At 37.1% G+C, this 24734-nt stretch overlaps 1 protein-coding gene and 1 pseudogene across 23 annotated transcripts in view; one reads left to right on the top strand and one right to left on the bottom strand.

Annotated features, from left to right (window-relative positions):
* The window catches only part of PTPRD (protein tyrosine phosphatase receptor type D), a 2143853-nt gene that overhangs the window by 724260 nt on the left and 1394859 nt on the right, over positions 1–24734 (bottom strand). The gene's annotated exons all lie outside the window — the stretch shown is intronic.
* On the top strand, positions 19662–21335 carry LOC101283248 (nucleosome assembly protein 1-like 1; annotated as a pseudogene).

Here is a 24734-nt window from a genome sequence, read left to right as displayed (position 1 = left end):
GTCATGTATTTCAAGTACCAGGAGAGCTTAAGAGACCAGCTGAATTGCATAATTCTCAGCATTTTATTTATTCACAAGGAAATCTTGACTTAAATTAGCCAGAATCTGCCTTGGCTTCACTTGATTATCTAGATTTACACAGGGGTTGGTGAAGCTATTTTTGCAATTCAAGATGCCAACTTGTCAAAGAAAAAATCAAGGTGATTTTCATAAAGCTAGTTTTACATAAGGGGTCCTGTACTGCCACAAGAAATAATATACTATTTTCCTCTCGTTCTTTCATAGAGGTATGGAAATACTGTTGCAATACATTATTATACGTTCCTATTCTTAGTTTTCTTTGAGTATAGCTATCCATATCGATCCAAATGATTTAAAAATTTCAGGTTGATCCAGTCAACTTAATCCAAATTCAAAAGGCCCTAAAATTCAAGAAGTTAAAAGTTGAGGGTAAATTCCATTTAGTATATTTTAAAAAGGAACCAGAACCCATCTTGCTCTATACAGTTTTTCTTGATTAGTTTCAATCTCTTTAAAAAACAAATAAAAGCAACAGACTTTTTACTTATTCTTTGGGAATTTCAGTCACAGGGACACACGCCTGCTCTTACTGTCTGACTGAACCTCAGTTTAAGATCCTACAGTCGTTGCGTTTCGGCACTCTATGGAAACTTCAAGACTTTCTTACTTCAAGATTTGTATTTATGTTTATTTTGGAAGTGAAATTCTTAATGTGCCAAGCAACCAGTCCAGTTTAACCAGCTAATAAGTGGTGGAACTAAGGCTAGAAATCTGAGTACCTTAGTACTGCTGCTTGCTCTCCCACACCAATAATGGTCCTTTAAAAAGACTGGGAACACATATTTAATCCTTTCTGTGGGGGGCAGACACTAGAGTGGCTCCCACGGCTTTTTCCTATCTCCTCTCATCCCGTCTGTTCACACCCTGTATGACCCTCTACTCCTAAGTGTACACAAGACGTGGCTTGCTTCTCATCTGTAGACTATGGCAGGGGTCCCCAACCCCCAGGCGGCAGACCAATACCAGCCCACGGCCTGTTAGGAACCAGGCTGCACAGCAGGAGGTGAGCAGCGAGCGAGTGAGCGAAGCTTCTTCTGCCGCTTCCCATGGCTCCCATTACCGCCTGAACTATGCCCCACCCCACCCCATCCATTGAAAAATTGTCTTCCACGAAACCGGTCCCCGCTGCCAAAAAGGTTGGGGACCACTGGATTATGGCAGAGGTGAAGAGATATTACAGATATGTAACTTAGGTTCCAAATCTGCTTATTTTGAGTTAATCAAAAGGGAGATTTTCCTGATAGGCCTGACAACCAGGCAAAAGCCCTTAAAAGAGGGAGTAGACCCTCCCTGAGTTAGACGCTAAATAAGAGAGAATTTCCTAGCAGGCATGATGAAGCAAATAGTCATGCTGAGGAAGCACAAGTTGGCAAGACACTCGGGCAGCACCTGTGAACTACAGATGGTCTCGAGCATCAGAGGTTGTTCTCTAGCCTATAACAAGCAATAAGTAAGGGTGTTCAGTCGCACAGACGAAAAAAAAAAAAAAAAGAATTCTGACAAGAATCTGAATGAAACTGAAGAAAATTCTTCCCGTTACACCTACAGATGAAAACACAAAGCCAATACTTTGATTGCAATCTTGTAAAATCTCGAAGAAGGGACCCAGCCAAGCTAAACTTGGACTTGTGACCCACAGAAACTGTGAGATAATAAGTGTGTCTTATTTTAAGCTGCTAAGTTTGTGGTAATTTGTGACTGTGCTATAGTAGACGAATGTGCTTTGAAGCTAGAGCCTTTCCTTCTTTGATTTGAGAGTAAACTATGTTTTTAACCTGCTTGTGTGTAACACATAGAAATTGTCCACTGCTTTGTAGACTTGTTTCCCACATCACAGCTCTTCCCCAACTGTGCTGCACAGTTACCTCAGAACTCTGGCCATACTAGGAAGTGATTGTCTCCTCAGGCAGTGGTTCCCAGACATGGGATTTCATAAACTAGGATAATTTAAGAATATGTTTTGGGGATAGACATAGTGTTGCCAACCTTTAATTTTTCAACATAATGCCATTTAAAAAACATCAACTAGTATCTAATCATTTTATCATTAAAAAATAAGCTATAACACCATACAGTTTACTATGGATATGCTCTCAGAATAAAGGAGAGACTTTCCCAAGAAAGGAGGGTTTGCTACTTATGTAGACATAACACACACCCCCATATACACACACCCACATGCACATACACTCTCAAACTCACACTCACTCACTCTTTAACTTTCCCATTTACCTTAGACTGGAACAGACATAACACTGTCACAGACTAGAACCAGACTATAGATTGTCATTTGGAAGCTACTGTTAATAAGGAAAAGTTTTAAAAACCACTGGACAGAACATAAGGCATCCTCTGCTACTCCTTTCAGCCTCCTTATTATCTTTCTGGATTAAGGGGCTTTTCTTAAGGAGTGAACTGGAAGTATATAAACTGTCTTTTTATATCCCATTAATTATACTCCTATAAAAACATCTCTTCGGAGCTTCCCTGGTGGCGCAGTGGTTGAGAGTCCGCCTGCCGATGCAGGGGACACAGGTTCGTGCCCCGGTCCGGGAAGATCCCACATGCTGCGGAGCGGCTGGGCCCGTGAGCCATGGACGCTAAGCCTGCGCGTCCAGAGCCTGTGCTCCGCAACGGGAGAGGCCACAATAGTGAGAGGCCCACATAACGCAAAAAAAAAAAAAAAAACTCTTCATTTACCTGGTACCTCCTATGTGCCAAGCACTATTCTATATACTCAATGTATATTACATCACTGAATCTTCACTACAGCCCTAAGATTTATGTTAACATGATTATCTCCATTTTACAGATCTTAGGAATCTTAGGCTGTGAAGGCTTAAGTAACTTTCCTGAAGTGGTCTTAGGTTACTGAGCTCAAACTTTCAAACACTATGTTAGACTACTGGAGTCACTTTTTGCTTTGCTCAGTCTCCAAACTTTTTTTTTTTTTTTTTTTTTCTTTTTTCTTTTTGCGGTAGACGGGCCTCTCACTGTTGTGGCCTCTCCCGTTGCGGAGCACAGGCTCCGGACACGCAGGCTCAACGGCCATGGCTCATGGCTCATGGCTCATGGCCGCTCCGCGGCATGTGGGATCCTCCCAGACCGGGGCACGCACCCGTGTCCCCTGCATCGGCAGGCGGACTCTCAACCACTGCGCCACCAGGGAAGCCCTCCAAACATTTTTTATACAAAGACTGAACCAGAAAATGGATATTTTATGGGAAAGGAGGACATAAGAAAGATACTCAATGGAGCAAAGATAGAGTCTTTAACAAATAGTGCTGGAACAACTGAACATCCACATGCAAAAAAAGTGGATCTAGACATAGATGTTATACCATTTACAAAAATTATCTCAACCTGGATCACAGACCTAAAACAAAATGCAAAGATATAACACTCCTAGAAAATCACATAGGAGAAACCCTAGATGACCTTGGGCATGATGGTTTTTTTTAGATACAATGCCAAAGGCATGATCCATGAAAATATTAATTGATGAGCTGGACTTCATTAAATTTAAAAACTTCTCTGTGAAGGACAATATCAAGAGAATTAGAAGACAGGCCACAGCCTTGGAAAAAATCTTTGCAAAAGACGTATCTGTTGCTAATTTTTTTTTTTTTTTTTTTTTTTACGGTACGCGGGCCTCTCACTGTTGTGGCCTCTCCCGTTGCGGAGCACAGGCTCCGGACGCGCAGGCTCAGCGGCCACGGCTTGCGGGCCCAGCTGCTCCGCGGCATGTGGGATCTTCCCGGACCGGGGCACGAACCCACGTCCCCTGCATCGGCAGGCGGACTCTTAACCACTGCACCACCAGGGAAGCTCTCTGTTGCTAATTTGATGGACCTAATTTCCTAACATACTAAGTCTTTTCCATTGTTGACTTTGGTAATCTTATGATTGAGCAAATTGAATATAAGAGGTTGGTTGGCTGCTCTTGATTAAATACACACACATACACACACACACACACAGAGAGTCTAATCTTTTTCTCTATGTGTTTATAGGGGTTCAAAACAACTGGTTTAAAGAGCAAGTTTTCTGAGACTAATAGAAGACAGTGTCACACAAAGATTTGTGAATAGACGTGTGTATCTATGCTCTACTTTAACAAGCCATAGTTGGGGAGCCATGTGAAATATCACTTCATTGGAGTAGCCACATGTAATTGGCCATAGATATGGCTATATACACAAGATGAAGCTGAAGGAAATGGGAAAGTCCCTTGGAAACATGAAAGAGAATGACCCTAGCTTAACATGAGTTAGTGATGTGTTCACATGGTATGCCCCTGCACCAAGCCCTGTGTCTTTTTTTCTTTTCTCTCAAGCTTGAATGAGCTCTGAAGCAAGCTGTGGAGGATATGCCCACCTGCTTTAACTTAGAAAGAAGAGTTAATAGGAAAAGAGAAAATTTTACATTTTGCCTTTAGAAATGTATACTAGATTTCTGTTCAGATATATTCAAGGGCCTTGAAATTTTCAATGGCCTATGAAATTTTTCAAAGATCATCATACAAAATTTGAGTCTTCATAATTAAATGTAATGACTATAGAAAAACAAAAAAGAAAACTACAAAATCAAAATGAATAAACGTTTAATTAAATGTCTGTATAACATAATATTATGTCAACTTCATTAATTACTAAATTTAGTATTCATAAAAGTTTTATTACACTTGCAAAGAGTTTTGTGGGCAAAGTTTTCCCACTTTGCAAGATTTTCCAAGTCTGCAGAATGTCAAAAAAATCATAGCCAATCACAACTTATATTAATTATACATAGTTAAATAATTTCATATAACATTTCTTTCCCCAAATGTTACAGTAAATAATTGCTGTTGAATGTGGGTATAGTTTCCTAGGTTTGCTATGATGTATGCTCCGGCTTTTAAAAGCCTGAACAACTTCCACTTTTAATTCAGCCATTGCGTGCTGTGCCACGATAGATAAGAAAAGATATTTGGTCCATGATTTACTACTCTACAACTTTTCAAACTAGGGGAGGCCTTGGACTGTGTTCTCTGGAAGCAGTCTCTTGTCAGAGAGTTGTGGGCAGAAGGTTTATTGTGGAATGTTCCCAGGAAATACACACACAAGGAAGGTGGAAGGCAAACTGGGCAGAAGGAGAAGCTCTCTACACTAGGATTATATGAGATGACTCAGCTAATACTACAATGAACTCTGGTGCTAGTGTGGCCCTTCAGAGTTGCCCCAAATTGGGGCAGGAAGCAAGGCCTTTGGATCCCTACATCAGCCAGTTATTGGTCATGTCTCCCCTGGTAGGGGACATAACCTTTGGCAGCTCTAGATAGCTGAGGGAAACACTTCATTGAGGGAATCTGGACATGGAGCATTATAGTATGTATGTACTTTAGGGAGAATCCGATTACCTCACAGCAAAATTCAGCCCGTTTGTTACAGTCACAGACAGAGGGAAATTGGGGGAGAGGTGGGATTTCATCCAGTTCATTAGTTTATCAGATTAATACAATGGCAATGATGTATTCCTGGGCAAGGGTCTCTACTGAAGTTTAATATTTAAGTGGAACCAGTGTGCTAGGTAAAGCTACAAATGCAATATTAAATGATCAAAGACTTCTTGAACACTCTAAATTCTGAACTAGTGGCATATTGTGTAAAACAGACATGTACAATTCTGGATTTAATCTAACTTGGCCAAATCGTAATCTGTAGTTATTAGCCATTGAGAATCTCTTACTGGGCTAGACCCCTGAGTACGTAGTATCACTTATTTCTCAATTTATGACTCTTACTTTAAAGAACAGAAACAGATATCAAGAGAGTTGATATAACTTGGCCAAATTCACATAAGGTATAAGACATGAATGACAGATTTTAAAAATCTTTGATCTACAGTCCAGATTTTCCTCTCCAATATACCATGTGGTCACTTTAGTCTGGAATATTTTTTTTTAAAAAACCCTTTAAAATACATGCAAAATTAATGTAAAATTATGCTCAACAAAGTGAAGAAAAGCTATACATGAATACTAAGTTCTTTGCAAATATAGCTTGCTACTCTATGCCACATGCTGTTTGAACTGCTTTACTTGAATAGACACTTCACATCTCTAGAAAGGATATACTATCATTGTATTATTCCCTTGTTTGAGATCAGTAAAATAAGACATAGATGGGGTTAGGTAACTTCCCAAGGTTACACAGCACTAAGCAGTAGAGCTGGCATCAGACTCCTGCAGTCTAACATCAAAAACTCCCACTTAACCACAAAGCTCTACGCCTCTTCAGGTTAAGTGTTGATGTATTATGTTTTAAGTGCTGGTGTACCACATTGCTTTATAAAAAAGTGTTCCCAGTGACACATATTTCTGGGAACCAAAGTCAATGTGTATAACATCTAGAACATTTCAAGGACTGCAAATGAAGAGGATTTGAGAGTGTTATTTTTAACCAGAGGTAATGTGTCAGCCTTTGTCCCTAACAATGGTAGTAAAAGTGGACTTCAAATGACACACAGTACAGCAAAAGCAGGCAAGGCTTTGAAGAAGGCCACTCGATGAAAGAGGAAGAGTAGATAGCACCATAGCTTAAGGATAATTGTTTTGATCTCTCATCAAAAGAGCCATCCAAAAAAAAAAAAAAAAACAACAACACTGCATCTTTCTAAATATCAACACTGTACTTTCTTTAAAGCTTATACATTTCTTAGCTACTATCTTATATTTTTTTAAGACTATAGGATGTAGTATACTTTTAACCAACCATTTCTGCACCTACAGGGGAAGGTTATGTTTTCTATGAAAACAATGTTTTTTTAAACTTTCTTTCCTTTTTACTGCATAGTTAAGCACAAAAAGGGGGTATTGATTAAAGTGTATGATTCTACAATTTATAGTTATTTAATTAGAAAACAAAAATTTTTCTGGCTGCTTATCCTCTTAAGAAATATATACTTAGTGATTATTTGATCAACACTTAGTCTAAAGGGACTTTCTCCTACTATAATGGCACTGTGCCAATGATCAAGACTGAGAAAAAAAGGTGGAAACACGTACACATAATCTTTTAAACTATTTTATAACCACATAGTTAGGATTCCTAGAATAAATACCGTACTCTTGCCAGTAAGTGCAAATATTTTACATGATTATTTCCTATATCGCAGAGAAATATTAGCAAAGTAAAAATATAGTGTGCTAATTCTCACTTTGAGACATGCACTATGCATGTGTAAGCTTTGGTGAGTACTAATGGATACTTCTTAGTTTTGACCCTTAGTTTGAAAATAACAGCTTGTTGTTATTTTTTTAGGAAGAATAAGATCCATTTCTAAACATTTTAGAAATCTCAGGGCTTTTTTTCCTTAGAAATAGACAAATAAATGACCACATTAGCACTTGCACTTCAATGTGAGCCAAGGACATTTTTAAAATGTCAGAACTCAGGGTTAACACTCTCATTTTTGACACTTGGCCTTCAGATTTTTCTCCTTAATTGTCTGTTTGCTGCCTCATTGCCATACACAAGGATTGAAGGTCAAATGTATCTCTTTCCTGCACTGCCATAAAATGTTAAGCCTCAAAGTTTTAAATATTTCATGTACTGTGGGCTACCAGATATTCCCAAGTTCTAAACCAGCGTAAACATCTTGAACATAGGAAGGTCTTCTGCTCAGGCCAAAATTGCTCTCAGTAAGGACTGTCAGTTACTTGATTCCAACTATAAGCTGCTCACTTTTTAGCAGATGCTAGTGGGTTTGTTTTTCTAGACCAAAGGAAACATTTTGGGCTAGTCTTACAAAAGCAAATATGAATGCAGTGAACACATGGTAGTATGCTCTTATATAAGAAATTGAGAGATTGGTTCAAGATGGTGGAATAGAAGGATGTGCTATCACTCCCTCTTGCAAGAACACCAGAATCACAACTAACTGCTGAACAATCATCGACAGGAAGACACTGGAATTCACCAAAAAAGATACCCAACATCCAAAGACAAAGGAGAAGCCACAATCAGATGGTAGGAGGGGCACAATCACAATAAAATCAAATCCCGTAACTGCTGGGTGGGTGACTCACAAACTGGAGAACACTTATACCACAGAAGTCCACCCACTGGAGTGAAGGTTCTGAGCCCCACGTCAGGCTTCCCAACCTGGGGCTCTGGCAATAGGAGGAGGAACTCCTAGAGAATCAGACTTTGAAGCCTACTGGGAATTAACTGCAGAACTTCGACAGGACTGGTGGAAAAAGAGACTCCACTCTTGGAGGGCATACACAAAGTAGTGTGCACATCAGGACCCAGGGGAAGGGGCAGTGATCCCATAGGAGACTGAACCAGACCTACCTGCTAGTGTTGGAGGGTATCCTGGAGAGGCAGGGGTGGCTGTGTCACAACGTGAGGACAAGGACACTGGGAGCAGAAGTTCTGGGCTGTACTCCTTGGTGTGAGCCCTCCCAGAGTCCACAATTAGCTCCACCAAAGAGCCCAGGAAGGCTCCAGTGTTGGGTCGCCTCAGGCCAAACAACCAACAGGGAGGGAACCCAGGCCCACCCATCAGCAGACAAGTGGATTAAAGTTTTAATAAGCTCTGCCCACCAAAGCAACAGACAGCTCTACCCACCACCAGTCACTCCCATCAGCAAACTTGAACAAGGCTCTTAGATAGCCTCATCCACCAGAGGGCAGACAGCAGAAACAAGAAGAACTACAATCCTGCACTCTGTGGAACAAAAACTACATTCACAGAAAGATAGACAAGATGAAAAGGCAGAGGGCTATGTGCCAGATGAAGGAACAAGATAAAACCCCAGAAAAACAACTAAATGAAGTGGAGATAGACAACCATCCAGAAAAGGAATTCAGAATAATGACAGTGAAGATGATCCAGGACCTCGGAAAGAAAATGGAGGCAAAGATAGAGAAGATGCAAGGAATGTTAAACAAGGATCTAGAAGAATTAAACAGAGATGAACAACACAATAACTGAAATGAAAACTACACTAGAAGGAATCAATAGCAGAATACGTGAGGCAGAAGAATGGATAACTGACCAGGAGGACAGAATGGTGGAATTCACTGCTGCAGAACAGAATAAAGAAAAAAGAATGAAAAGAAATGAAGACAGCCTAAGAGACCTCTGGGACAACAATAAATAAAACAATATTTGCATTATAGGGTTCCCAGAAGGAGAAGAGAGAGAGAAAGGACCCGAGAAAATATTTGAAGAGATTATAGTTGAAAACTTCCCTAACATTGGAAAGGAAATAGCCACCCAAGTCCAAGAAGCGCAGAGAGTCCCAGATAGGATAAACCCAAGGAGAAACATGCCGAGACATATAGTAATAAAATTGGTAAAAATTAAAGACAAAGAAAAATTATTGAAAGCAGCAAGGGAAAAACGACAAATAACATACAAGGGAACTCCCAGAGGTTAACAGCTGATTTCTCAGCAGAAACTCTACAAGCCAGAAGGGAGTGGCATGATATACTTAAAGTGATGAAATGGAAGAACCTACAACAAAGATTACTCTAACTGGCAAGGATCTCATTCAGATTTGATGGAGAAATCCAAAGCTTTACACACAAGCAAAAGCTAAGAGAATTCTGCACCATCAAACCAGCTCTACAACAAATGCTAAAGGAACTTCTCCAAGTGGGAAACACAAGAGAAGAAAAGGACCTACAAAAACAAACCCAAAACAATTAAGAAAATGGTCATAGGAACATACATATCAATGATTACCTTAAACGTGAATGGATTAAATGCTTCAACCAAAAGACACAGGCTCACTGAATGGATACAAAAACAGGACCCATATATATGCTGTCTACAAGAGACCCACTTCAGACATAGGGACACATACAGACTGAAAGTGAGGGGATGGGAAAACATATTCCATGCAAATGGAAATCAAAAGAAAGCTGGAGTAGCAATACTCATATCAGATAAAATAGACTTTAAAATAAAGATGTGTTACAAGAGACAAGGAAGGACACTACATAATGATCAAGGGATCAATCCAGGAAGAAGAAATAACAATTTTAAATATTTACGCACCCAACAGAGGAGCACCTCAATACATAAGGAAACTGCTATCAGCTATAAAAGAGGATATCGACAGTAACACAATAATAGTGGGAGACTTTAACACCTCACTTACACCAATGGACAGATCATCCAAACAGAAAATTAATAAGGAAATACAAGCTTTAAATGACACAATAGACCAGATAGATTTAATTGACATTTATAGGACATTCCATCCAAAAACAGCACATTACACTTTCTGCTAAAGTGCACACGCAACATTCTCCAGGATAGATTACATCTTGGGTCACAAATCAAGCCTCAGTAAATTTCAGAAAATTGAAAGCATATCAAGCATCTTTTCTGACCACAACGCTATGAGATTAGAAATAAATTACAGGGAAAAAATGTAAAAAACACAAACACATGTATGCTAAGCAATACGTTATTAAATAACCAAGAAATCACTGAAGAAACCGAAGAGGAAATCAAAAAATACCTAGAGACAAATGACAATGAAAACATGAGGAAGGGATGCAGCAAAAGCAGTTCTAAGAGGGAAGTTTATACCTATAAAAGCCTACCTCAAGAAATAGAAAAATCTCAAATAAACAATCTAACCTTACACTTAAAAGACCTAGAGAAAGAAAAACAAAATCCAAAGTTAGCAGAAGGAAAGAAATCATAAAGATCAGAGCAGAAATAAATGAAATAGGAACAAAGAAAACAAGAGCAAAGATCAATAAAACTAAAAGCTGGTTCTTTGAGAAGATAAACAAAATTGATAAACCATTAGCCAGACACATCAAGAAAAAGAGGGAGAGCATTCAAATCAATAAAATTAGAAATGAAAAAGAAGAAGTTACAACAGACACCGCAGAAATACAAAGCATCCTAAGAGACTACTACAAGCAACTCTATGCCAATAAAATGGACAACTTGGAAGAAATAGACAAATTCTTAGAAAGGTATAATCTTCCAAGACTGAACCAGGAAGAAATAGAAAATATGAACATACCAATCACAAGTAATGAAATTGAAACTGTGATTAAAAATCTTCCAACAAACAAAAGTCCAGGACCAGATAGCTACACAGGTGAATTCTATCAAACATTTAGAGAAGAGCTAACACCCATCCTTGTCAAAGTCTTCCAAAAAATTGCAGAGGAAGGAACACTCCCAAACTCATTCTATGAGGCCACCATCACCCTGATATCAAAACCAGACAAAGATACTACAAAAAAAGAAAATTACAGACCAGTATCACTGATGAATATAGATGCAAAAATCCTCAACAAAATACTAGCAAACAGAATCCAACAACACATTAAAAGGATCATGCACCATGATCAAGTGGGATTCATCCCAGAGATGCAAGGATTCTTCAATAGACGCATTTCAATCAATGTGATACACCATATTAACAAATTGAAGAAAAAAAACATGTGATCATCACAACAGATGCAGAAGCAGCTTTTGAAAAAATTCAACACCCATTATTGATAAAAACTCTCCAGAAAGTGGGCATAGAGGGGACCTACCTCAACATAATAAAGGCCTTATATGACAAACCCACAGCAAACATCATACTCAATGGTGAAAAACTGAAAGCATTTCCTCTAAGATCAGAAATAAGACAAGGATGTCCACTCTCACCACTATTGTTCAACATACTTTTGGAAGTCCTAGCCACAGCAATCAGAGAAGAAAAAGAAATAAAAGGAATACAATTGGAAAAGAAGTAGAACTGTGACTGTTTGCAGATGACATGATACTATACATAGAGAATCCTAAAAATGCCACCAGAAAACTACTAGAGCTAATCAATGAATCTGGTAAAGTAGCAGGATACAAAATTAATGCACAGAAATCTCTTGCATTCCTATACACTAATGATGAAATATGTGAAAGAGAAATTAAGGAAACAGTCCCGTTTACTGCTGCAACAAAAAGAATAAAATACCTAGGAATAAACCTACTTAAGGAGACAAAAGACCTGTATGCAGAAAACTATAAGACACTGTTGAACCTAATTAAAGGTGATACCAACAGATGGAGAGATATACCATGTTCTTGGATTGGAAGAATCAATATTGTGAAAATGACTATACTACCCAAAGGAATCTACAGATTCAATACAATCCCTATCAAATTACCAACGGCCTTTTTTTACAGCATTAGAACAAAAAATCTAAAAAATTGTATGGAGACACAAAAGACCCTGAATAGCCAAAGCAGTCTTGAGGGAAAAAAAAAAAACGGATCTGGACGAATCAGACTCCCTAACTTCAGACTATACTACAAAGCTACAGCAATCAAGAGAATATGGCACTGGCACAAAAACAGAAACATAGATCAATGGAACAGGATAGAAAGCCCAGAGATAAACCCACACACCTCTGGTCAACTAATCTATGGCAAAGGAGACAAGGATCTACAATGGAGAAAAGTCAGTCTCTTCAGTAAGTGGTGCTGGGAAAACTGGATAGCTACATGTAAAAGAATGAAATTAGGACACTCCCTAACACCATACAGAAAAATAAACTCAAAATGGATTAGAGACCTAAATGTAAGGCCAGACACTATAAAACTCTTAGAGGAAAACATAGGAAGAACACTCTTTGACATAAATCACAGCAAGATCTTTTTTGATCCACCTCCTAGAGTAATGGAAATAAAAACAAAAATAAACAAATGGGACCTAATGAAACTTAAAAGCTTTTGCACAGCAAAGGAAACTACAAACAATATGAAAAGACAACCCTCAGAATGGGAGAAAATATTTGCAAAGAAATCAACAGACAAAGGATTAATCTCCAAAATATATAAACAGCTCATGCAGCTTGATATTAAAAAAAACAAAGAACCCAATCCAAAAATGGGCAGAAGACCTAAGTAGACATTTCTCCAAAGAGGACATATAGATGGCCAAGAGGCACATGAAAAGCTGCTCAACATCACTAATTATTAGAGAAATGCAAATCAAAACTACAATGAGGTATCACCTCACACCAGTTAGAATGGGTATCATCAGAAAATCTACAAAAAAACAAATGCTGGAGAGGGTGTGGAGAAAAGGGAACCCTCTTGCACTGTTGGTAGGAATGTAAATTGATACAGCCACTGTGGAGAACAGTATGCAGGTTCCTTAAAAATCTAAAAATAAAATTATCATATGACTCAGCAATCCCACTACTGGGCATATTCCCAGAGAAAACCATAATTCAAAAAGACACATGCACCCCAGTGTTCATTGCAGCACTATTTACAATAGCCAGGTCATGGAAGCCATCTAAATGCCCATTGACAGACGAAGGGATAAAGAAGATATGGTACATATATACAATGGAATATTACTCAGCCATAAAACGGAACACAGTTGGGTCATTTGTAGAGATGTGGATGAATCTAGAGACTGTCATACAGAGTGAAGTGAGTCAGAAAGAGAAAAACAAATATCGTATATTAAAGCATATATGTGGAACCTAGAAAAATGGTACAGATGAACCAGTTTGCAGGGCAGAAATTGAGACACAGATGTAGAGAACAAATGTACGGATACCAAGGAGGGAAAGCGGCAGGGGGGTGGTGGTGGCGGTGGGATGAATTGGGCAATTGGGATTGACATGTATGCACTGATGTGTATAAAACGGATGACTAATAAGAACCTGATGTTTAAAAAAATAAAGTAAAATTCAAAAAATTAAAAAAAAAATGTCCAAAATGTTATCTATTAAAACTATGCTATGGTCCCACCTTTGAACTCGGCTCCCCTCCTCAGATTTAATCACTATTAACTGATATTTTATGTCCTTACGGAAATTTCCTTTGCATATGCAGCTATGTGTTTGTGTGTGTAAATGTGTGTGTGTATATAGCCTTCAAACAATATTAAATTTGTACCTTTAATTTTTGTTTACATAACAATATATCTTAGAGATCTCTTCATAAAGACATGTTTGAATTTACCACATTCTGTTTCACAGCTACAGAGTTTCTGGACTGTAAAACTGTAATGTATCTCATCAGTTCATTACTGATGAGTAGGTGGTTTCTAGATTTTGGCTATTACAATAGTTCAATAAATAGTTTTAATGCCAAAAAAAAATGAAATTGAGTACATTGTCAAGGTGATGTGTCAAGGTGATGCTATTAAAGATTAACTGACTGACATAACTGGGACATTAGTTTTCTTTTTAAATTAGGATCACTTCCAGAATGGCATCAAGTGAACTGAACTGTGGCCTCCACACATACTGTCCACTTAAGAAGTCTCAAAGACAGAAATATTCTAAATCTATGGGCATGGAATATTGAACTTCTTGCTGGCTCATACCATCCACTGAGAATACTAGATAATGGAAACATCATATGATGGTGGTTTTAACATGGAAATGTTCAGTTTAGTCCAGAATTCATACTGCTCATTACACATTCAACAAACATTGATCATCTCAAGCTAGTTACTAGAGAAAGAAAAAAGTTGATTCTCTTAAGAAACCTAGGAGCCTAAAGACTGATTTCTGTCTCATATGCCACTCTCTCTAACGATTTGCCTTTACCTCTCCCACTGGATTATTATGACCTGTATAAACTATTATAAGACCCAGAATGCATACTAAATCCTTAAATGCCTTTCCAAGAGTATCCTGTAGTTAAGTGTCAGTCCTCCTGTCCTCACTCCCTACCCCCAGGGAGTAGGGAGTGGCCTTAGTCTGTTTTTAGAAAATATAAGTGTCCAAATTCTGTATATCAGGACCCTACCCCCATGCCCACAGCTGAAATGACTAAGGATGAGCGCCTAGCCCAAGGTAGACAATTTGTGAGCTGAATAACAGCACCTGGTGTGGCTTTGAACAAAAGCTTTGTCCAATATGGACAAGGATGATTGGTTAGGTCAGTCACATACTTTCTCTGGGGAATTTGAACCAATGGGGGGGGGAAACTGACGGTGGAAAGCAGAAACAAAAAGAGATTGAGGAAAGATAGTACACAGGAACTACAGGGCAGCAGAAGCTCTGAATAAAGACACTATGACAGGGCTTCCCTGGTGACGCAGTGGTTGAGAGTCCGCCTGCCGATGCAGGGGACACGGGTTCGTGCCCCAGTCCGGGAAGATCCCACATGCCGCGGAGCAGCTGGGCCCGCAAGCCGTGGCCGCTCAGCCTGCGCGTCCGGAGCCTGTGCTCCGCAACGGCACAGGCCACAAGAGTGAGAGGCCCGCGTACCGCTAAAAAAAAAAAAAAAAAAAAAAAAAAGACACTATGACATAGGAGAGAAGAGAAATAATAAAATACAGTCATTGTGGCTGAAGTGATATACAGAGAGAAAGATAAATTCATTTTTTCCCCTACTCATATCAGAGCTGCAAATTTCTGAAAAAGCAAAAGAAAAACAAAAACAAAAACCCTGACTTCCATTATCTCTGAGTTGGCTATGCAGCTGCTCCTGGATTTCTGTGGTATTTCTCCACCGTAGTCTTCTAATAAATATCCATTATTTAAGGTGAACTTAGTGAGTCTCTGTCCCTTTCAATTGAAAGAGCCTAAAATATTTCATTATGACAAATGTGCAAAATATTTACAAAGTGCCCTAATTAGTTACCAAAGCAGACTTCAGGTCCTTGACCCTGAAGAGTTGGTAATATAACAGTTAGAATGTACCTAAAGGAAAAGATAAATCATAAATAATAAATGTATAGATATACACATAATCCATGTTTGATGATTTTTCAATGATCTGTAGATATACAGACACACATATAAATCCACAGATAAATACAAGAACAAGGATCACTGTGATATGTTCCTAAATGCAGCAGCTATTCTAACCCTGCATGCCTGGTGGGAAATGTTTTCCCATAAGGAAATGTGCATGGTATTTCAAGGAGGAAGAACTCAGAGCCAGCACTGAAATATGAGAAATCATAGATAAAAGTTTTCAAGGAAAGTATGAGAGAATTTTAATTGAGTGCCAGCTAAGATGCTGACATTACATCAGAGCTCATCACGTATATGATCTTATGTAATCCTTACAAAAAACTCTGGGAAGTTTTATATTATAAATTATAAAAATAAGAAAATTGAGACTCAGGGAGTTTGAAGTAACTTCTCTAAACTCAAGTTTGAAATTGAAATTCATTACTTTCTGGCTCTAAAGTCCATATTCCTTTCATCTTACCAATATGCCTGCTCTTCATTCAACATAATCATCTGACGTCAAAAAGAACATAATAACCTCATTCCCACTAGAGCCCTTGAGTCCTGATGCTTGTGCCCTTACTCTTCGCCTGAAAGTTCTAGAAAGGAAATTCTTGCTAAATTGTAAGTGTTGTCAAGGAAGGGACTGCCTTCACTTAATAAAGTGGGGTCTGCCATGCAGTAGGTGGTCAACAAATATTTGTTGAACAAATGCTTTAAAAGAACTTTACAAACATTATCACAGATTACCCCAAACCAACCTTGGCTATCCAAACGCACCTTTGCTGGGTTCACAGCGTTTGCAAAAAAAATAAATAAAGGTGGTTTTTATTTTATTTTTTTACTTTTTAATTTTTTAAAAACTCTTTATGGGAGGCAAACTCATTTAGAAGTTAAGCCTGTGGGCTTTGGAGACAGTGTCTGTATTTGAAACCTGACTTCCACTTCACAGCTGTATTGCCTTAAGTTCCTTAATCAGTTTCCTAAACTGTAAAGGTTAATAATAGATGATAGGTTTGGTGTGAATATTAAATTAGTTAATACTATGAAATATTTAGAACAGTGCCAGGAAATGGATAAACAGTAAATAAATGTGAGCGATTTTAAGGGACCTCAGGGAGTTTTCATTTAATACCACTTCTATACCTTACCTCCTAGGAAACGGCAGGCCTTTCTCAGATCATTTGTGACTTACCAGGGGAGTTGACAGAATCCTGTAATACGACTGTGTTCATATGTCAGGGGTGGTGGTGTGCGTGAGGGGTATTCCTATCTTGAAGGACCTCACACTAATTAACAAATAGCCTACTTTTGAAAAGGGGCCTTCTGTAAATGGTCATTTTGGCTTTGTGAACCATATAGATATTCTGTTGCAACTACTCTACTCTGCTGTTGTACTGTGCAAACAGTCACAGGCAACAGGTAAACAAATGAGTGTGGCTGTGTTCCAATAAAACTTTATTGACAGAAACAGGCAGTGGGCCAGATTTGGCCCAAGAGCCAAAGTTTGCTGACTTCTTCTGTAGACAATGGTGGGTGCAGTGTTCAGAAAATGAGTACACTGCTGGGACAATGGCTTCCCAGATGCACCTTGAATATTATGATTTAATCAGGGGAAGATCATTTAAACTTTATGACAAAAGTTTTCTCATTTGTGAGTTGGAATAAATGTCCCATGACACTCCTTTAAGATTAAGACTCTACTAAGTCTTAGTATGCAAAGACCTGAAATCCCATGTAGCAAAACCAAAATTAAGATTCCTAACTTTTCTACTCATCTTATTCTAAATGGAATCTTGCTTTTCCCACTTAGATTTTCTTTCCCCAACTTGCCTGACAGATGATTTGGAGATTTTATAATGAGATTTAATTAGAAAAGGGGCAAGGCAGGAGGATAAGATGGACATGTTTGACAGGGCTGGAGAAAATAGTTTTCTGTAAGTTTCAAAATGTGAAATGAGGGGATATCTATAATATGTAATATAGTATAATATAATATAATATGTGAGAAAAGTAGAAAGGAAATAAAGTAGTGATGCTGTGTGTAAGAGAAAAGTTTATTTTGAATTGTTTTTCAACAGTGAGCTCTGTGTCTTTAACTGGAGCATCATTCTGTGACTGGACCACATGGGTAATGGCTTCTCAAATATTACACACTTGTAGTCAGTCTAGTACAACCCTAGAGTGAGAAGTGAAGATAGATGACAATGTTACTTAGGTCTGAAGTGGCTGTCATTGTGATTTTTATAAGCCTGCATTTTGGTTAAGGGGCAGTAGCTTCACATAGAACAATAATAGTTAGCAGCCTGGCACTTTTATATAAACTCAGAAAACATTTCCATCTTCTTAAGTGGGGTAATAGTAATGATGGCTCTTGAACAAAGACCATATCCTTACTCAAAACATCACTAATTTCAAATTGCATCCTTCCAAGTTGAGTCACTGCATACTTGAAATAGTTCTTTATGAGTTTTTGATATCTTATCCCATTGACAATACTGAGAATTTCAATTTTTTTTCTTATTAATATCAGCATATTTTTCTGGAGTTCTACATTTCTGATAGACTACAATCACAATCTAATTAAGTCTTATTAAAACTTTATCCATTAAAAAAATACATTGTTAGTCTTGCATATTATTTCTAAGAATTCAGAAGGCTTCTTGGTAGCTTCAATATGCTCATTTGTCCTACCAAGATTAAAAATGGTTCTTATCTCCAGAATCTACTCTCAAAACTGCTCTTTATGGTAATAGTCCTATTCAGCATCTATAACAGTGCCTAACATACTTAATACATATCTGTGGAATGAATAAGTAAATGAATAGTCATGGAGAATGACACAGATATACACCTGCATGTGACAAATACTAAACTTGTACAAATTCCCAGTCATAAGAAAACTAAACAAAACCTAACAAAACAAGTCAATGGAATAATTTATGATCCACTGGAAAACTGAGCTTTCTTTCAGGCTTGGGACAAATGGGATGTTGCTTACTTTCAGGATTAGTCTAGGTATCATTTACCATCACGCTTAAAAATCAGTTGGGTTTTGTGTGAAGTGTGGGAATAAGATGCACTGAAAACCCTAAGTTAAAATATTCTTTTTCTTCCCCCTTATCTAACTAATGCCACCTTCTATCTGCCAGGATTACATAAGGGTTACTGAGTGTCTCTGCAACCTTCTTTTCTCTCAGCTCACCTTTGGAATTCTCCAGTTAGAAAGTAATGATTCCTTAGAACATTTGCTCTTAAATTAAACTTTCATTTGCCATGGGGAAGGTTAATAGTGTTTTGGGTAAAAAAACAAAACAAAACAACACACTAGGCTCACCATTGTCACAAACATGCTAAAGTTAAACCATTATCATGTTCTCCTACTTCTCAGAAATAATGCACCTTTTTTCAAGCACCAATGGTATTCTCTATTGCAGGGCAAAGGTCTTCTCTAAGGTAATACTGCTGAGAACTAAAACAGACACAGATATTGAAATGGTGATACCTTATTCATGACCATATGCTGCTACTGATTTTTGCATCAAGGCATTTATCAACTTATTCCTTTTTTTCTTCTTGTTTCAACAGACTTATACTATTATTATTAAAAGTAAAACATGTAATAGGAAGATGAATAAGTAATTTAATATTCACTGATTGATATACTCAGCAGTTACTATATTACTTTTACCCTGTATAGACATGAGAAATGCATTCATAATAAAATATGATTTAAAAATTAAGTGTAGCTTTTTTAGCGCCACCTGCTCGCCGCGTCGCCTTCTGCTCCTCCCGCCGCCGCCCTGAGTCACTGCCTGCGCAGCTCCAGCCGCCTGGCTCCCTGTGCTAGCAACCGATATTTGGCGTTCATACAACATGACAGACATCGACAACAAAGAACAGTCTGAACTTGATCAAGATTTGGATGATGTTGAAGAAGTTGAAGAAGAAGAAACTGGTGAAGAAACAAAAATCAAAGCGCGTCAGCTGACTGTTCAGATGATGCAAAATCCTCAGATTGTTGCAGCCCTTCAAGAAAGACTTGATGGTCTGGTAGAAACACCAACAGGATACACTGAAAGCTTGCCTCGGGTAGTAAAAGACGCGTGAATGCTCTCAAAAACCTTCAAGCTAAATGTGCACAGATAGAAGCCAAGTTCTATGAGGAAGTTCATGATATTGAAAGAAAGTACGCTGTTCTCTATCAACCTCTATTTGATAAGTGATTTGAGATCATTAATGCCATTTATGAACCTACAGAAGAAGAATGTGAATGGAAACCAGATGAGGAAGATGAAATTTCAGAGGAGCTAAAAGAAAAGGCCAAGATTGAAGATGAGAAAAAGGATGAAGAAAAAGAAGACCCCAAAGGAATTCCTGAATTTTGGTTGACCGTTTTTAAGAATGTTGATGTGCTCAGTGATATGGTTCAGGAACATGATGAACCTATTCTGAAGCACTTGAAAGATATTAAAGTGAAGTTCTCAGATGCTGGTCAGCCTATGAGTTTTGTCTTAGAATTTCACTTTGAACCCAATGAATACTTCACAAATGAAGTGTTGACAAAGACATAAAGGATGAGGTCAGAACCAGATGATTCTGATCCTTTTTCTTTTGATGGACCAGAAATTATGGGTTGTACAGGGTGCCAGATAGATTGGAAAAAAGGGAAGAATGTCACTTTGAAAACCATTAAGAAGAAGCAGAAACACAAGGGACGTGGGACAGTTCGTACTGTGACCAAAACAGTTTCTAATGACTCTTTCTTTAATTTTTTTGCCCCTCTTGAAGTTCCTGAGAGTGGAGATCTGGATGATGATGCTGAAGCTATCCTTGCTGCGGACTTTGAAATTGGTCACTTTTTACATGAGCGCATAATCCCAAGATCAGTGTTATACTTTACTGGAGAAGCTATTGACGATGATGATGATGAAGAAGATGAAGAAGATGAAGAAGCGGATAAGGAAGGGGAAGAAGAAGGAGATGAGGAAAATGATCCAGACTATGACCCAAAGAAGGATCAAAACCCAGCAGAGTGCCAGCAGCAGTGAAGCAGGATGTATGTGGCCTTGAGGATAACCTGCACTGTAATAGCCTAAACACAGCTATTATTTACTTATAGCCTTATGTTTTTGTATTTTCTCGGTAGACTCAAGTTTTTTTTTAAAGGAAAGGAACTGATATTTTAAAGACCAAATTTGTTCTACTTAGCATTTTAACTAGTTTTTCTGCCAGATACATTGAATGCACAAATTCTCTCACGCATGTTTGTTCATTGCTACATATTTGGTTCTTCCTGGAGTATTTTTATCTTGTAACTATTAGATTACAGTTATGAACATGAACAGAACTGTGAAATGAACCAGATTTTTTGTCTTGCTAATTTTTTTTCCTGAAGAACCAAAGTATTTTTTCAGTGGGTAGTTGAATGGGTTTAAGTTCGCTTGCACTAGCTGTGCCTTTCATTACTTTGTTACAGAAATACAGTGACTTATACTAAGACAATTCATCGTTTAAAAAACAACACTTGTCAAGACAAGTATATGGTTAAGAATTTCCAGTAAGACCACACCTGATAACTTAGACTGTTAATGGATTTTTGTATTTCAGGTGACAGTTACTATAAAGAAATCTTATTAACTAATAGCATGGTTATTGGTTACCACAGGGAGGTGAATAAAACCTAGTACTTTCAGAAAAAAAAAAATTAAGTGTACTAGCTATTCTATTCACTTATAACTTATATGAAAAAAATTACTGGAGATACTATATTTAGAACAAGTCAACAGTAGAGTGAAAAAGAATGGATCTGAAAGAAATATAAACTTAATAAACTTATCAAGTTCATATTATGTGCAATGTGCTTCAAATATACGGACGGTTAATAATTTAGAATTTACAGAGACAAATTAAAAATTATTACGCTCACCAACCATATCAATAATTCCATCAAATATAAGTGCTCTAAACACACCAATTAAAATATAGAAATTTTTAGACTGGATTAAAAAATAGGACTGTACTATACGCTACTGAAAAGAAACTTACTTTAAATATAAGGACATAGCTAGATTAAAAGTGCAGAAAAAGATATATCCTTCAAACACCCAAAAGAAAGTGGCTAGTTTTAATATCAGACAAAGTAGGTTTCAAAACACTGTAAAGAGAGACATTACATAGTGATAAATGGGTCAAACTACCAAGAAAATATAACAATACTAAATGTGTAAGCATCTAACAGAGCTTCAAAATACATGAAGCAAAAACTAATAGAAGTAAAAGGAGAATTAGATAAATCCGCAATTATAGTTGGAGACTTCAACACTCTTTGCTCAACAATTGATAGAACAAGGAGACAGAAATCATCAAGTATACAGGAGATATGAAAAACACTATTAAACAACTTGACCTATAAATTGTTATTTATAGAACACTCCACCAATAACCACAGAATACTTATTATTTTCAAGTGCACAAGAAATTTTAACCACGATTGACTCTATCTTGGGCAATAAAACGAGCCTTAAAAATGTAAAAGAATAGAAATTATGTAAAGAATGTTTTCTTTCTAAAATATACTAATGTAGAAATCAATATATATATTTTTTAATTTAGAAAATTCCCCAGTATTTGGAAATTAAGCCACACATTTCCAAGTGAACCCATGGATGAAATAGAAGTCATAAGGGAAATTAGAAGCATTTTGAATTGAATAAAATTGAAAACGCAACAAATCAAAATTTGTTGGGTGTAGTTAAAGAAATATGTAGAAGGAAATTTATATAATTAAATTCTTATATTAGAAGAGAAGAAAGATTCAAATCAATTATCTAATCTTATCTTCCATCTTACAAAACTGGAAAGAGAAAAGCAAGCAAAAGGAAGGAAATAATAAAGATAAGAGCAGAAATAATGTGGAAAACAGGTAAACAATACAGAAATCAATAAAACCAAAAGCAACTTCTATAAAAAGATCAGTAAAATTGATAAACCTCTAACCAGACTGACCAAAGAGAAAAACAGAAAGAATACAGAAAATCAAGAATGTAAAGGTAGTCATTATCTCAGATCCTACGGACATTAAAAAAATAATAAGAGAATATTAAGCTCAATTTAATGACCGTAAATTCAACAACTTAGATGAGACGGACTAATTCTTTTAAAGAGACAAAGCACCAACCATCATTCCAAAAGAAATAAATGATCTGAATAGTTTGATGTCAGTTAAAGAAATAGAAGTTAAAGACTTCAAACTAAGAAAACTCCAGGTGCAGACTGCTACCTTAGTAAATTCAATTAAACATTTAACAACAATAACATCAAAAAATTCCACACAAATTCTTCCAAAATGTAGAAGAGAAGGGAATTCTTCCTAACTTATTTTATGAGGCTAGCATCATGCTGACACCAAAATCAGACAAAGACATCACAGGAAAAGAAAATTATAAAGCAATATCCCTTATGATCCATAGGTGCAAAAACCCTCAACAAAACAAAAGCAAATCAAATCCAGCAATGTTCTATACATTGTGATAAGACATCAAGATCAAATGGGGATTATCTCAAGAACACGAGGCAGGTTCATTTGGAAGTCAGCCTGGGAATGGTGGTTGCATTCATTCATGGTAAAAAACAAAAACAAAAAAATCCACAAAAACCCTGCAAACTGGAATAGGAAGGAATATCATTGCTAATGTATAGTATTTAAAAAACGAAGAAACCAAAACTACAGCTAATAGAACAGAAAGGAAAAGCTAAAATGGTCTTTATTCACAGACAACACATAGAAAGACTGCAGAAATCTTTAAAAAGAAATAAGACAACTGCTTGAACTAAGTTCAAACTTGCAAAATACAAGATCAAAGTACAAAAATCAAATGTATTTCTATTTGTAAGATGTCAATTTTTCCCAAACTGATCTATAAGATCAACCTACGTGTGGTATAGTAATAAATATATCTGGTCACAGGCAAGGCCCAAGGAAGTCTCCTGGGTCTTTTTGTGAAGAACACTTCTACTGCAGATACCCAGAAGGTTCTGAGATCCTCTTACACGTGGCCTCCAGCTGGGGATGACTTGAAAACTCCCTGTGGTGATGGATGTTAACTAGATTTATTATTGTTTCACTATATATAAATATATATATATATATATATCAAATCATTATGTTATATACCTAAAACTAATATACTGTTATATCACAATTATATTTTAATTAAAAACATATTCTTAAGGATCCAAGATGGCATCTAAATTCCTTCTGAAAATAATACACAGCAGCAATAATAGGAGAAAAACAAACCAAAAAAACTTCAACAACTCCCCAAGAGACAACTGTGAACCACATGAACTGTGGAATGTGACATTATAGTTAAAATCAAAGTGTTGAAAATTATTTCTGAAGACGACTTTCAACATTGACTAAAAATTTTTGTGTACCATGACACTTTTTATAATTCTGTAAGATTAGATATTAACGTACAAAAAACTATATATAACATATGGATTATATTTGTCAGATGAGATAAATATTGTCTGTTTGGTACAGAAGATTAATCCCAAAGGTTTCAGTTTAATTGCCTCTAGGACAGTAAATATATTTTATCTAAATTGGGCAAAAAACCCCCATAAACTCATGAGCCAATATGACACATTATAGGAGGGGGGTATATAAAATGTTATGGAAGCTTTGTGAACAGGGCCATAATTGAGTATAGGAGGGCATGACACCAATGAGCTCCTAAATGTCAAAGGTACTGTTCTTTACTTCTCCTCTACGGTTTCTCTGTTGCATCTCACATTGCTGAAAATATTATTAATCAACTTGAATTAATTCACTCACATTTGAAAATGAGAGGTTTTCACATCATAATACAGATTTTTCCCTTCTCTTGAAACATTGGAATGTAAGGCAACACTTGATTTGCATACATA

The sequence above is a fragment of the Orcinus orca genome, chromosome 6 (genome assembly GCF_937001465.1).
Source record: "Orcinus orca chromosome 6, mOrcOrc1.1, whole genome shotgun sequence".
NCBI classification, from domain to species: Eukaryota; Metazoa; Chordata; class Mammalia; order Artiodactyla; family Delphinidae; genus Orcinus; species Orcinus orca.
This window is presented reverse-complemented; position numbering and strand designations above follow the sequence as displayed.